Source organism: Rattus norvegicus, chromosome 16 (assembly GCF_021556685.1).
Source record: "Rattus norvegicus strain SHRSP/BbbUtx chromosome 16, alternate assembly SHRSP_T2T, whole genome shotgun sequence".
NCBI classification, from domain to species: domain Eukaryota; kingdom Metazoa; phylum Chordata; class Mammalia; order Rodentia; family Muridae; genus Rattus; species Rattus norvegicus.
The window spans coordinates 69,750,192-69,766,854 of record NC_141549.1 but is presented as its reverse complement, the minus strand read 5'-3'; the positions used below and the strand labels follow the sequence as shown (position 1 = coordinate 69,766,854).

The 16,663-nt window shown below is 38.0% G+C and overlaps 2 protein-coding genes across 15 annotated transcripts in view; both read right to left on the bottom strand.

Annotated features, from left to right (window-relative positions):
- The window catches only part of Erich1 (glutamate-rich 1), a gene marked incomplete at its 5' end in the record, with an annotated part of 52,793,804 nt that overhangs the window by 13,897,509 nt on the left and 38,879,632 nt on the right, over positions 1-16,663 (bottom strand).
- Positions 1-16,663, bottom strand: part of LOC148000601 (uncharacterized) — a 251,643-nt gene that overhangs the window by 64,192 nt on the left and 170,788 nt on the right. For 10 of the 15 annotated variants that reach the window (XR_015640031.1, XR_015640011.1, XR_015639990.1 and 7 more), the window contains one exon: positions 1,125-1,309. The gene's annotated coding sequence lies outside the window, so the exon portion shown is untranslated. Of the gene's footprint in view, positions 1-674; positions 1,031-1,124; positions 1,310-12,941; positions 13,001-16,663 lie in introns of those variants that run through there. The other 5 variants (XR_015640025.1, XM_087589445.1, XR_015640033.1 and 2 more) reach the window with 5 other exon arrangements.

The window sequence follows — 16,663 nt, the reverse complement described above, 5'->3', positions numbered from 1 at the left end:
CTAATTATAGATAATAGATTAGAGAGAAGAAACCGAAGCCAATGACAAAGACCACATTATCATCAACACCATGAAACAAAATTTTCCTAATCTAAAGAAAGACCCATGGATACAAATACAAGAAGCACACAGAACACCAAATGGTTAAGTCCAGAAGAGAAAATCCCCATGACATATCATGGCTTAAACACTAAGTATACATGACAAAGAACATGTATTGAAAACTTCAAAGGAAAAATCCAAGTAACATGTAAAGGGAACCCGGTAGAATTTAGCTGGGTATTTCAAAACAGGCACTAGAAATGATTTTGATACTCTCGATACATAAAAAAAGGTAATTGTTTAAAGTTACTGGTATGCCAATTAGCCTAATCTGATCAATTTACAGTTTATATTTGTATCCAAATGCCACACTGTACCTGAGAAGTATATCTAATTCTCAATGAAGAATCTAAAATTGGTATTTTCGAAAGCTAAAACAAAATAATAAATGAATTTGAGATAAACAGAGATAGATATGATGGGATGAAGGCAAGGGCTGCCTTCCATCAAATGCAGTCTTGCATCATCGTACATAAATGATATGAGCTTAACAGTGTCATAATTCCTCATCAGGAAATTATACAAAAAAACACCAGACAAAGGGGGAAAAAATCAAAGGACAACCATGAGTTGGTATAGGTTTTATTTTATTTTTAAAATGTTTGTGGGTATGTATGTGTGCGTTTGTATGTGTTGGGGGGGGTGTGGGTGTGTATTGTGTGTGTATGTATGTGTGTTTGTATGCAGGTGTGTATTGTCTGTGTACGTGTGTGTGTGTGTGTGTGTGTGTGTGTGTGTGTGTGTGTGTGTGTGTGTGTGCGTGCCAGGCATTTGAGTATAATTCAAGGACTTTGTAAAGCTAATTTTCTCCTGTCATGAGTTCTGAAGATCAAACTCAGGTTGCCACGTTTGCACAGCCAAGTACCATTACTGGCTCAGCAATCTTGTTTTCTCTTGTTTTTATTTCTACATGTCAAATCCTTTAGACCTACACATGAAATTATTGAAAGAACAGTAGGGGAATTAGGATTAGAACACTGAGAATGTTAGCACTTTTGAGAATAAGACACTATGTACCTTACCTTTTTATGGTTATCCTATGTCAGAAGCATTTCTCTTCCTTGAAATTTCCTTTGATCATTTATCAGATGCTGTCTTCCTTTGTAACCCATCAGTTAGTAATTCATGGGGAGCCTGCATTGTAAAGAATGAGGTCCTCATTTTGTTGTTGTGGTGGTGGTTGTTGTTGTTGATGATGATGAGGATGCTGATGATGAGGAAGATGATGAGTTTTATTTTATTCTTCTCTATTCCTGTCTTTTGCCTGGCCTAATTACCCCATTTCAGCCAACATGAAATCTTAATATCTTTGTACAACTATCATGACAATCAGTCTCTAGTCCCACTTTAAAAGCAGTTCAAAGACTGGCATCAGCACAAAATTACACAGCAAGAACATTCTGCACTGAACTCTTAAAATGCTCCTCAACACTAAACCTGATTATGGAAAATTAATCAACTCTGAAATAACAGTGGGATAGCTTTCCCTTCAGTTAAGAAAAATGATTGAAAGGAATAGAACTGATCTTTCAATATATTTAGAGAACAAAACTGAAAGGAGAAGCCAGCATAAGGGAATCCTTTACTCTTCTTCTCACAACCTTTCTATTTGATTTATGGATAACCTCTATTTTTCTGGTGAAAAAACAGAAAGAAAAGACAGAAAATCTTATAAGAAGGAACAAGAAGAATAGTGATTAGATTTTTTTTGGTCTCTCCAAAATAACAGAGTATCCACAAGGAGAATGCTTCTTAGAGACCATATTAGACAAGTCATTTTGTTCAAAGCACATTTCCTACCATTTAACTAAACATTCATTTTATTAGCATTTAGCCAAACCAATAAACCATTTCATTTCTGATTTCCTCTTTGTGTGTGTGTGTGTGTGTGTGTGTGTGTGAAAGAGAGAGAGAGAGAGAGAGAGAGAGAGAGAGAGAGTGAGTTCATAGACAAAAGTATTTATTATTCTACATCTTTGGCTGTGACACTCATTCCCTGAGCTATTTAAATATATGTATATGGTATGCATGTATCTAGATTTCAAAACTATTGAAATTATTCAAAAGAGAGGATGCTTTCCTCTGGTACTGTGTAGGTTTAACCAAATACTTCACCTCTAATGCCTTAAGATATGATAGATGATAGCATAAATATTTAGAGAAAAGTACTAGAGATTATAGGTGCTGTTAGAGAATTCTCATAAACATCACCAACAAAAATACCCTGTATTCCTAGGACTCTTTTTTAATGTAGATGGTACATGAAGTCAGTAAAGTAAATTTATTATTTTATGATATAATTGTTAAGTAAAATAGAGTAGAGTAGGACTATGAGCGTCTGCCTCAAATGAGAGAAAAAGCAAACATGGCCTTGAAGAAACCAAGCAGAGATCCATTTTGATTTTGGTCAGAACAAAACTATAGACAGCAAGAAGGCTATACATGCTGAAGAACCGCACATAGCATCTGTGCCAGGTAAGGAACATAAGCAACCGTTAAACGCAGGGTCCATGAGACTCAAGCAGGTTCATGAGAAAAAAATGGGGGCATAGAATGGAGATGGGAGCCAGCACAGTAGCTGGACGAGATATAGCAAGTTACACAGCAGTGTAAGAGAAAGGAATGGAAATGTTGTCCATCGAGATGGCTTTTAAATGAAGGATGCATAGTTTGAAAGCATATTTTGAAACCAAAGAGTAACAAACAGATATGGATATGGTCCCTAGATCATGATCACTTGTAGTTTCTGACTTATATACTAAGGATCCCAGAGGATCAAGAGGCAGTGTGATGGTGCAAGGCCAGCACCTCATTTTCTATCTGAAGGATCTGTTTTGAATACTGGTAGCATCTAAGCATGTAAAATATTCTGTTAATTCTTTCTTTTTGTCCTTATTTTCCATCTTTTTTCCTTTGAATCTTTCTGTCCTTTCTTCTTTCTGCCTTTCTATCTATATATTATCTTTTTTAAAGATATATTTATTTCTATTTATATGAGCACACTGCAGGTGTCTTCGCATGCATATCAGAAGAGTGCATTGCATCCTCTTACACATGGTTGTGAGCCACCATGTAGTTGTAGGGAATTGAACTCAGGACCACTGGGAGAGCAGTCAGTGCTCCTAACCACTGAGCCATCTCTCCAGTCCTATCATCTTCTTTTAGTCAATTTATTCATTCCGTTTTCTTTCAAAGCTGTTATCTAAACTCAGGGTCCTATATGCCAGACAAACATTGTCTTTTACTCCTCAACCCCATGTGGCCTGCCTTCTTATTTATTACATAGATTTTAAATACTCAGCACGCTGTTTTGACTTACTTAACACTTAATGGCTTGAATGTTCTAGTTGATCAAATTTGCACATTTACCAACTTGCATCGCCCCTTCCTAAAAACACTGGTTGTCTTTGGCCAACCTAATGCAAAAAGACCAAAAATAAAAAGTCTTACTCAGAGATTTAAACACCTGTCACTTTGCAACTAGTCTAGAAATCTACAAATCCTTTCTAAAAATGCCAGGTTGTTTATCTTTTAAACTTAGTTGGCCACTTAGCGTTTGTCAGAACTGTCAATTTTTTAATTATGGTATAAAAGCATCCAAGGAAGACCTGAGGCAAGTGAATATGACTATATTTCAAAAAAACTTAATCTACAAAAGCAGAGAGGATTATGCCTAAAACCCATTTTTCATTGGCTGGCCTAGAGCAGACTGAGTTAGCAGACTTTCCGTGATGCTGAAGGTGTCCTTGTCGACGTCGTAAATACAGCTGCCAAAAACATGTGGGCAGTGTACCCTAGATCTATTACTAATGTGCCTCTAAGGAGCTACATTTTGAATTTCATTTCATTTCATTTATATATCCAAGTGGTGCCAATGATTACATTATTGACCAACTCTGGCCTAAAGGAAAAACTAGACCTAGGAAAGTACAAAGACTATATTAAAAACACTTAAAGTCATATTGACACGGGTGAGAATCAACTGGTTCTCATAAGGAGTTTACACGGCTTTGTACACAAAGCAGCATTTGAAATGAGTCTTGAGAAATGTGTAAATTTTAGGTTTTTTTCTAGTATTGTAGGTAAAACCAAAACAGACATATTTGAGGAAAACTTTGTAATTAGAGCTCCATCTTTTGCATTATACTATTTTCCAAAGTCCTCTGTCTTCATGGAAGAAATGGAGGCTATAGAGTTAAGAAGAGTGACATGTAATGAAGTCTTCTGTATGTAAATCAGGATGAGCCCTTGACCATTCTCAGTCTCAAGTTTTCTCATCTTTCAAAGGTACAAAGCAACACTGATCACTTCTGTCACTTAAGCCAGCAAGCATGATTCCGTTATAGCCCTTGGAGTAATGACCTTAGGATCCAGTTGTTGAGTCTTCTACTATCCACCATGAAGTCTCTTCTTAAGTCAAACTACGGAAACACTTGGAATAGCAGTTCTAGTAAGAACCTGCTATCCTGTGAGATACTTGGTCTCACAGGTGTTTGACCAGCTATTTATTCAATTATAGTTACTAGTCAGGTTTCTAGTTTTGACACAAAATCTGTCCAGACTTCATTTTAGTTAATGAATAACCTTTAAAAGTTATATCTACCTGTTTAACCATTAATCAGTGTATAATAGACTACCACAGTGAATTTTGATATTTAGAAGCATTATGTAAAATAAAGCAGACATGCTGTCTTAGGACTTCCACATGGATTTGTGATAAGCCCTGTTCTTTCTATGTTAATATGTAGTGCCAAGGCAAAGCAATGAATTACTCAAGTATAAATTAAATCAGTCTGTGCCAGGTCTCACCCTACCTTGTTTCCCAGTACAAAATAAGCACAGGTCTCTAGAGACATAATTGTCTTTCTTACTTCAGCAAAAACATAGTACAATGTCACAAGTGTAAGTATATGTTTTTATTTCACTTTTATTCTAGAAGAAATTTAACTAAATAACAAGGACTGTAGAAAGTAGGTATGTTGAAAGGTACGGGGTATTCTGTGATTAGAGTAATACACCCCCTTCTATCTATTTTGAGGTTTCACCTATTAAACAGAACTCTCTATACTAATGTATCCTTAAGGCATTCTTTTTCTGTGTGTATGTGATAGAAAGAGTGTAATTCTTATAAAACTTGAGATTGTTTCATGCTAAAACATGAATTGTAAACCAAAAAAGAAACTGCTTAGCCCAGGTAGCCCACCAATGTTATCAGACACTCTCTTCCCAAACCTGACATATAATCTCCATCAGAGATAATGTAGCTCAGTATAGCTGCATCTATCCCATAGTACTTTGATTATTGTCCATAGAATGTGGCTGAGCACAAACCACCATGTCACTGGAAGGAAGACTATTGTGGTGATTTGAATATGCTTGGCCCAGGGAGTGGCATGATTAGGAGGTATGGCCTTTTTGAAGTAAGTATGCCCTTGTTAGAGGGAGTCTATCACTGTGAGGGTGAACTTTGAGAACATGAGACTATTCTCCTAGCTTCCTGAAAGTCAGTCTTCTCCTAGTGCCATCAGTCTTCCAGTGTCCTGCCTGCCTGCCAGGATGCTGCCCACCATAATGATTATGGACTGAACCTCTGAACTTATAAGCAAGGCCCAATTAAATGTTATCCTTCATAAGAGTTGTTGTGGTCATTGTGTCTCTTCCCAGCAGTGAAATCCTAACTAAGACAACTATCTAAGCCAAGATACAGTGACAAAAGAAGACTTATCAGTTTTGTGGATGGATTCCCTCAGTCTATTCACTTGAACTGGGATTAACCACCTAGTCCAACTTCAACATCCAATCAACCTCGAGTGAATTTTCTCACACTCAAAGTCACTAGCTCATGTATACTGCTCTTCCTCAACTCAAAAGCAACTATAGAAGCATTTAACAGGAAAGTGACATTGAGAGAACAGTGCCCCATTATTTACTTAAGTACTGACTTATTTGCTCTATTCAGTCTATTCATTTGGTATTAATGGCTAAACCTTGGCTCAAAGAAGTGAACTTTCTTAGCACCAGTTTGATGCCGAGGGATGAGAAGGTGCTGTTTACATCTGTTCCTAAGATACTGCAATTCATTTCTTACTCCCCTGCACAGAACACTTCCTTCAGACATTCTTCTTCCAGAATTCTACAGCTTTCTAAAGTTTGTTTTATCTCTAAGAAAAATGTAATAGTTTATATATTCCTCTTGTGTCAAAGTCTCTTTTCGTAAACAATTAGACTGCTTTAGAGTGTTAAACATATTGAATTCATAAATCCCATCCTACTGTGTTGTTCCAGAATGAACTCTTCTTCCATAATGACCTCCCACTGACAGATTGCTGCTTCTATCTTATTCCTTTTACACAAGTACAATCTTGTTCTTTGTATTAGTCCAACTCCATGAAGATTTCCTAAAGGGCATCCTTCATTGACTAGTACGAAGAGTCAGCACTGAGTACTGGAAAGCTGAGGGGGCCTTTCAAAGGGTTCATAGCAACCATGTTTCTAAATAGAATGTACATGATGGATGTCATGTACATGAACATGACATATAATTGCTACTCCACCACTGGTATGACAATGGGTAGAACTTCCTTCTCAACGACATGAATTAAAAGGACCTAGTCAGTTCATCCTTTGCTGAGTTTAAAGAATGGTCTCCCCAGATTATTCTGAACTATTTGTAGTATCTATCTGGCTTATTAACCAGCTGACACATCTCAGTGTTTCCAAGAAGGCATGAATGTTCTGACACCATTGTCTTCTTGTCCCCCAAAAACTGTGCTACGTTTTAGCTGACAATTTTCGCTGATTGTGAAGAGCTTACAATCTCCACAAGCATTTATACTTCATTCACATCACAGTTTAGGAAGCTTTGCTTCCTCTGTAATGGCTGAGAATAAAACTTTAAAGCAAAACAGCTCGGTGGGGTGTCTAGCATCACTTAGGAGTGAGTAATCTGAGGCCGCCAGGAAACATTACTTGATCATCACTTTGAATTTTCCTTTTCTCCTTGGTTTCATCTCATTAAGTATTTCTTTTATCCCCTCTCACCACCCCACACTGTTGTTCTCCCTTCTGGCTGTCTTATAGCTTTCAAATATTTGACAAGCTGTGCATTTTGATTGATCTATCCCTTTTTTAGTTCCTTCTCCCCCAAGTGCTAACTTCTATCTTCAATGGACTCCTGACTATTGTTCTTTGAGATTAAATCAATGAAAATTACGAAAGCCAAAGAATTCACTCACAGCTACTTTCCCACTCTCCACATTTCTCACAAAGGCTCTTCTCCCCTCATCTTATCAATTTTGTTCCAAAGAGTACTGTATACCTTAATTAAATTATTACAATTCTTTTGAGGTTTATGAATAAATCTTCATTTGTTTCCTTTATTAGTACTGGATCTGCTTTTGTTAATTGTGTAAATGGTCCCCATAGGCAGAAAAGCAATATAACGCAAATGAAGCAGGCCTGTTTGCTAAGCATAGTCAATTTGATTAACATCGCCATCAATATGATGAATGGAAGTATTTTGGAACAAGTTGCCCAGTGACTTGAAATTGACAATATAATGTGTGTGCCATTAGGACTAGAACAATAAATTCAACAATGTATCATAGTATATATTGATTTGGGACACTCCTTATTTTAGGATAAAGTAATGATCTATGCATTTACATAGACTCATTCATTCTTACATTCTTTGCTCATAAATAAACTCCATCATCTTATGGTTTAAATGATGTGACAATAAGTGGGTCTCATCAGGGCTGAAGGAGTAAAGTGGTAATACAAGAATGTAGACCTAGGATTTAACATGGTAGTAATTGATTACCCCTGGCTAGCTAACATTATATAGTTAATAAGGAAGGATTTATAGTGAATATAAATAAATGTCTACGGAAAACAATGCATACCAAGAAATTCTAAACTCCCACTTTCTGTGTTTCTGCCAGATGGTTACCAATGCTAACCAATGTATAAATGTCTGATTAACAAATTTCTTGTGATGATGTACACAAAAGAAATTGTACCTAAGAATTGAACTCTGATAACTAAAGCCTGCAAATCTTCCAAAAGGCTAATTTTCATTACTATCACACTCGCAATGTTGCAAATAAAGATTACATGTTACAGAAGTGGAAATTAAAGTATTTAAGGAGGTTGCTCTGTGTTTTCCCAGGGGTTGCTACTTTGTGTGTGGCTTGTCGTCTTCTTTTTGCACAAAATTGCAACCATTTTGTTTACTGAGGAAGAGAAGGTAATTTATAAGGACAAAATCCCATTAAAGAAAACATCAATAAATGGGAGAAGGATAAGGAGAGAAGAGTCTACCGTGAGATACTTATTTACCTAAAAACGAAACCAGTACAAATGTGAGACGGAAGCAAGGTTATACAAGCTTCTGCTCTATGTGAAACAGAATATTAGTATAAAGAGACATCTATAGACCTCAACTATAAACTGTCCTTTCCTACAGTTGGTTCATAAACTACCATGTTCATTCGTGCAAACCTGTACCAGGTCAGCATCTGTCAATAACATCCAGTCATCCAAATTTTCTTAGTAACAGACACAATTCTTAGAATATACCTATTTTGTTTATCATTTTAATGAGTCAAATTCTATTTGTTCTTGATAGACTCTCTGAAGAAACTGCCACATTTTTTTTGATGAGCTGGTATAGCATAGGCAATGCAGAGCATAGAATGTTAAGTTTAAGTGATGTAGAATAAATATAGTTTAATAAAGAAACTCCGTGGTAGATTTTAAAAATGATTCCAGGTTATAAACTCTCAAGAGGTAGACAAAACTTTTAATATGAAGATAAATTACATATAAATGTGGAATGAGCATCTTTAGAGAAAATAGAAGTTTCAAAATTATTTGGGGAAAAAAGGCGATGTAAATCAAATACTGTAATTTTCTTTTTAAAGTCATAGTTTCCCTGGAATTTCCTTTAACTGTAGAGCTTCAGTGGAGAAACAAGACTATGAAAGTGGTGTTTTCTTTTCTACTCATGAAAGCTAGGAATTATGTCAGACTCTTCCAGGCCTGTCTTATTAGGGTTCACATTAAATAAAATAAGTCTATAAGAAATGTGAACATCAGACAACATACAACATTTCCCTGCTCTGTATTCTTCTGCAACTCAGTCACAAACCTTAAAACACTACTCATCTTTTTACTGCCCCCCAAATGTCTTAAGGTTGGACCATACATGGCCATACCTTTCCCAGAATGCTTTACAATTAGATCAAACACGACTACGGCTACTTTTTAATTTTTTTTATTTTTTGAGATTATAACACAATTATATCATTTCCCCAATCCATCTGCTTCCTCTAAGCCCTTGTACAAATTCTTTTGCTCTCTTTCAAACCTATGGCATCTTTTCATTAATTGTTACTTCATGTATATATGTATCCACACATTTTCCTCAATGCATAATTCTGTCTGTATAATGTTGTCTGTATGCATGTTTTAGGGACAGCCATCTGGTACTAGATAGCCAATTGCTGTGCTCTTCTGGGGATGACTCCCCTCAGTGCTTCTTAGTTACCTGTGGGTTTCTGTTTAGGGTTGTGTGAGGCCTTGGGGATTTCTTCTAGCATATCTTTTGTTGTTGTCTTTGTTCAGCTCACATTTTAGGCAATGTTGTCAGTGAGCATTATAAGGGTAGTTTCTAACATTGCTAGGCTATCACTAGGAGATACAATCTAACAGCAAACCCCCAAATCCTCTGGTTCTCACAACCTTTGTACCCCTTCTTCCACAGTGTTCCTGAGTCTAAGTTTTAAGACAGATGGGTTGTATTGTAGATGTATCCATTGGGACTGGTTGCCACGACTCTGAGTTTTGATTAACTGCGCTTTTCTGCAGTGCTCTCCCATCTGTTTCAAAAAGAACCAACCAACCAAACGAACAAACAAAAACCAACTTATCTGTAAGTATAAGAACTAATATTTAGAATGTAGTACAGGGTTGTGCTGCTTTAGTACAATGGTGGATGTAGCTTTCTTCCAAGTCCCATGACTTCTCTAGCTTTGAGTGTTAGGTTAGGTTTCCAGTTCCAAGCATGATTACCCTCCTGGTGGTAGGTCTCCAGTCTAATTAGATAGAGAGCTGTTGGTTATGGTTATTGTTCGCAGCACTATTGGTTGGTTCTGTCTTTTAGAAACTTAGATGTCCAGAGAAGGGCCCAGGAGCAGGAGATCCACTGCGTCTGAGATACTGGCAGAACCGGAAGGGACGGACCGGATAAACAGTTCTCTGCACCCAAATCCCGTGGGAGGGAGAGCTAAAACTTCAGAGAGGAAACCCCTAGGAAACCAGAAGAGACTGCACTCTGCACACATCACTGACGCCAGAGGAAAACACCAAACGCCATCTGGAACCCTGGTGCACGGAAGCTCCCAGAAAGGGCGGCACAGATCTTCCTGGTTGGTGCCACCGCAGAGAGCTCGTAGGCAGCACCCCACGAGCAAACTTGAGCCTCGGGACCACAGGTAAGACCAACTTTTCTGCTGCAAGCGACCTGCCTGGGGAACTCAAGACACAGGCCCACAGGAACAGCTGAAGACCTTTAGATAGGAAAAACTACATGCCCGAAAGCAGAACACTCTGTCCCCATAACTGGCTGAAAGAAAACAGGAAAACAGGTCTACAGCGCTCCTGACACACAGGCTTATAGGACAGTCTAGCCACTGTCAGAAAAAAGCAGAACAAAGTAACACTAGAGATAATCTGATGGCGAGAGGCAAACGCAGGAACCCAAGCAACAGAAACCAAGACAACATGGCATCATCGGAGCCCAATTCTGCCACCAAAGCAAACACGGAATATCCAAACACACCAGAAAAGCAAGATCTAGTTTCAAAATCATATTTGATCATGATGCTGGAGGACTTCATGAAAGACATGAAGAACTCCCTTAGAGAACGAGTAGAAGCCTACGGAGAGGAATTGCAAAAATCCCTGATAGAATTCCAGGAAAACATAAATAAACAAGTAGAAGCCCATAGATAGGAGTCACAAAAATCCCTGAAAGAATTCCAGGAAAACATAAATAAACAAGTAGAAGCCCATAGAGAGGAGTCACAAAAATCCCTGAAAGAATTCCAGGAAAACACAATCAAACAGTTGAAGGAATTAAAAATGGAAATAGAAGCAATCAAGAAAGAACACATGGAAACAACCCTGGATATAGAAAATCAAAAGAAGAGACAAGGAGCTGTAGATATGAGTTTCAGCAACAGAATACAAGAGATGGAAGAGAGAATCTCAGGAGCAGAAGATTCCATAGAAATCATTGACTCAACTGTCAAAGATAATGTAAAGGGGAAAAAGCTACTGGTCCAAAACATACAGGAAATCCAGGACTCAATGAGAAGATCAAACCTAAGGATAATAGGTATAGAAGAGAGTGAAGACTCCCAGCTCAAAGGACCAGTAAATATCTTCAACAAAATCATAGAAGAAAACTTCCCTTACCTAAAAAAAGAGATACCCATAGGCATATAAGAAGCCTACAGAACTCCAAATAGATTGGACCAGAAAAGAAACACCTCCCGTCACATAATAGTCAGAACACAAAACGCACAAAATAAAGAAAGAATATTAAAAGCAGTAAGGGAAAAAGGTCAAGTAACATATAAAGGCAGACCTATCAGAATCAAACCAGACTTTTCACCAGAAACTATGAAAGCCAGAAGATCCTGGAGATATGTCATACAGACCCTAAGAGAACCCAAATGCCAGCCCAGGTTACTGTATCCTGCAAAACTCTCAATTAACATAGATGGAGAAACCAAGATACTCCATGACAAAACCAAATTTAGACAATATCTTTCTACAAATCCAGCACTACAAAGGATAATAAATGGTAAAGCCCAACATAAGGAGGCAAGCTATACCCTAGAAGAAGCAAGAAAGTAATCGTCTTGGCAACAAAACAAAGAGAAGAAAAGCACACAAACATAACCTCATATCCAAATATGAATATAACAGGAAGCAATAATCAATATTCCTTAATATCTCTCAACATCAATGGCCTAAACTCCCCAATAAAAAGACATAGATTAACAAACTGGATACGCAACAAGGACCCTACATTCTGCTGCCTACAGGAAACACACCTCAGAGACAAAGACAGACACTACCTCAGAGTGAAAGGCTGGAAAACAATTTTCCAAGCAAATGGTCGGAAGAAGCAAGCTGGAGTAGCCATTCTAATATCAAATAAAATCAATTTTCAACTAAAAGTCATCAAAAAAGATATGAAAGGACACTTCATATTCATCAAAGGAAAAATCCACCAAGATGAACTCTCTATCCTAAATATCTATGCCCCAAATACAAGGGCACCTACATACGCAAAAGAAACCTTACTAAAGCTCAAAACACACATTGTACCTCACACAATAATACTAGGAGATTTCAACACCCCACTCTCATCAATGGATAGATCATGGAAACAGAAATTAAACAAAGACTTAGACAGACTAAGAGAAGTCATGGGCCAAATGGACTTAACAGATGTTTATAGAACATTCTATCCTAAAGCAAAAGGATATACCTTCTTCTCAGCTCCTCATGGTACTTTCTCCAAAATTGACCATATAATTGGTCAAAAAACGGGCCTCAACAGGTACGGAAAGATAGAAATAATCCCATGCGTGCTATCAGACCACCACGGCCTAAAACTGGTCTTCAATAATAATAAGGGAAGAATGCCCACATATACGTGGAAATTGAACAATGATCTACTCAATGATAACCTGGTCAAGGAAGAAATAAAGAAAGAAATTAAAGACTTTTTAGAATTTAACGAAAATGAAGGTCCAACATACCCAAACTTATGGGACACAATGAAAGATGTGCTTAGAGGAAAACTCATAGCGCTGAGTGCCTGCAGAAAGAAACAGGAAAGAACATATGTTAGCAGCTTGACAGCACACCTAAAAGCTCTAGAACAAAAAGAAGCAAATACACCCAGGAGGAGTAGAAGGCAGGAAATAATCAAACTCAGAGCTGAAATCAACCAAGTAGAAACAAAAAGGACCATAGAAAGAATCAACAGAACCAAAAGTTGGTTCTTTGAGAAAATCAACAAGATAGATAAACCCTTAGCCAGACTAATGAGAGGACACAGAGAGTGTGTCCAAATTAACAAAATCAGAAATGAAAAGGGAGACATAACTATACAGATTCAGAGGAAATTCAAAGAATCATCAGATCTTACTAGAAAAGCCTATATTCAACAAAACTTGAAAATCTGCAGGAAATCGACAATTTCCTAGACAGATACCAGGTACCGAAGTTAAATCAGGAACAGATAAACCAGTTAAACAACCCCATAACTCCTAAGGAAATAGAAGCAGTCATTAAAGGTCTCCCAACCAAAAAGAGCCCAGGTCCAGACGGGTTTAGTGCAGAATTCTATCAGACCTTCATAGAAGACCTCATACCAATATTATCCAAACTATTCCACAAAATTGAAACAGATGGAGCACTACCGAATTCCTTCTATGAAGCAACAATTACTCTTATACCTAAGCCACACAAAGACACAACAAAGAAAGAGAACTTCAGACCAATTTCCCTTATGAATATCGACGCAAAAATACTCAATAAAATTCTGGCAAACCGAATCCAAGAGCACATTAAAACAATCATCCACCATGATCAAGTAGGCTTCATTCCAGGCATGCAGGGATGGTTTAATATACGGAAAACCATCAACGTGATCCATTATATAAACAAACTGAAAGAACAAAACCACATGATCATTTCATTAGATGCTGAGAAAGCATTTGAAAAAAAAATTCAACACCCCTTCATGATAAAAGTCCTGGAAAGAATTGGAATTCAAGGCCCATACCTAAACATAGTAAAAGCCATATACAGCAAACCAGTTGCTAACATTAAACTAAATGGAGAGAATCTTGAAGCAATCCCACTAAAATCAGGGAATAGACAAGGCTGCCCACTCTCTCCCTAGTTCTTGAAGTTCTAGCCAGAGCAATCAGACAACAACAGGAGGTCAAGGGGATACAGATCGGAAAAGAAGAAGTCAAAATATCACTATTTGCAGATGATATGATAGTATATTTAAGTGATCCCAAAATTTCCACCAGAGAACTACTAAGGCTGATAAACAACTTCAGCAAAGTGGCTGGGTATAAAATTAACTCAAGGTTAGGGATTTAGCTCAGCGGTAGAGCACTTGCCTAGGAAGCGCAAGGCCCTGGGTTCGGTCCCCAGCTCAGAAAAAAAAAAAGAACCAAAAAAAAAAAAACAAAAAAAAAATAAAATAAAATAAAATTAACTCAAATAAATCAGTAGCCTTCCTCTACACAAAAGAGAAACATACCGAGAAAGAAATTAGGGAAATGACACCCTTCATAATAGACCCAAATAATATAAAGTACCTCGGTGTGACTTTAACAAAACAAGTAAAAGATTTGTACAATAAGAACTTCAAGACTCTGAAGAAAGAAATTGAAGAAGACCTCAGAAGATGGAATGATCTCCCATGCTCATGGATTGGCAGGATTAATATAGTAAAAATGGCCATTTTACCAAAAGCAATCTACAGATTCAATGCAATCCCCATCAAAATACCAATCCAATTCTTCAAAGAGTTAGACAGAACAATTTGCAAATTCATCTGGAATAACAAAAATCCCAGTATAGCTAAAACTATCCTCAACAATAAAAGGACTTCAGGGGGAATCACTATCCCTGAACTCAAGCAGTATTACAGAGCAATAGTGATAAAAACTGCATGGTATTGGTACAGAGACTGACAGATAGACCAGTGGAACAGAATTGAAGACCCAGAAATGAACCCACACACCTATGGGCACTTGATTTTTGACAAAGGAGCCAAAAAAAATCAAATGGAAAAAGAAGACAGCATTTTCAGCAAATGGTGCTGGTTCAACTGGAGGTCAACATGTAGAAGAATGCAGATCGATCCATGCTTATCACCCTGTACAAAGCTTAGGTCCACGTGGATCAAGGACCTCCACATCAATCCAAATACACTCAAACTAATAGAAGAAAAACTAGGGAAGCATCTGGAACACATGGGCACTGGAAAAAAATTTCCTGAACAAAACACCAATGGCTTATGCTCTAAGATCAATAATCGACAAATGGGATCTCATAAAACTGCAAAGCTTCTGTAAGGCAAAGGACACTGTGGTTAGGACAAAACGGCAACCAACAGATTGGGAAAAGATCTTTCCCAATCCTACAACAGATGGAGGCCTTATATCCAAAATATACAAAGAACTCAAGAAGTTAGACCACAGGGAGACAAATAACCCTATTAAAAAATGGGATTCAGAGCTAAACAAAGAATTCACAGCTGAGGAGTGCCGAATGGCTGAGAAACACCTACAGAAATGTTCAACATCTTTAGTCATAAGGGAAGTGCAAATCAAAACAACCCTGAGATTTCACCTCACACCAGTGAGAATGGCTAACTAAGATCAAAAACTCAGATGACAGCAGATGCTGGCGCGATGTGGAGAAAGAGGAACACTCCTCCATTGTTGGTGGGATTGCAGACTGGTACAACCATTCTGGAAATCAGTCTGGAGGTTCCTCAGAAAATTGGACATTGAACTGCCTGAGGATCCATCTATACCTCTCTTGGGCATATACCCAAAAGATGCCCCAACATATAAAAAAGACACATGCTCCACTATGTTCATCGCAGCCTTATTTATAATAGCCAGAAGCTGGAAAGAACCCAGATGCCCTTCAACAGAGGAATTGATACAGAAAATGTGGTACATCTACACAATGGAATATTACTCAGCTATCAAAAACAATGACTTTATGAAATTCGTAGGCAAATGGTTAGAACTGGAAAATATCATCCTGAGTGAGGTAACCCAATCACAGAAAAACACACATGGTATGCACTCATTGATAAGTGGCTATTAGCCCAAATGCTTGAATTACCCTAGATGCCTAGAACAAATGAAACTCAAGACGGATGATCAAAATGTGAATGCTTCACTTCTTCTTTAAAAGGGGAACAAGAATACCCTTGGCAGGGAATAGAGAGGCAAAGATTAAAACAGACACAGAAGGAACACCCATTCAGAGCCTGCCCCACATGTGGCCCACACATATACAGCCATCCAATTAGACAAGATGGATGAAGCAAAGAAGTGCAGGCCGACAGGAACCGGATGTAGATCGCTCCTGAGAGACACAGCCAGAATACAGCAAATACAGAGTTGAATGCCAGCAGCAAACCACTGAACTGAGAATAGGACCCCTGTTGAAGGAATCAGAGAAAGAACTGGAAGAGCTTGAAGGGGCTCGAGACCCCATATGTACAACAATGCCAAGCAACCAGAGCTTCCAGGGACTAAATCACTACCTAAAGACTACACATGTACTGACCGTGGACTCTGACCTCATAAGTAGCAATGAATATCCTAGTAAGAGCACCTGTGGAAGGGGAAGCCCTGGGTCCTGCTAAGACTGAACCCCCAGTGAACTAGATTGTTGGGGGCAGGGCGGCAATGGGGGGAGGATGAGGAGGGGA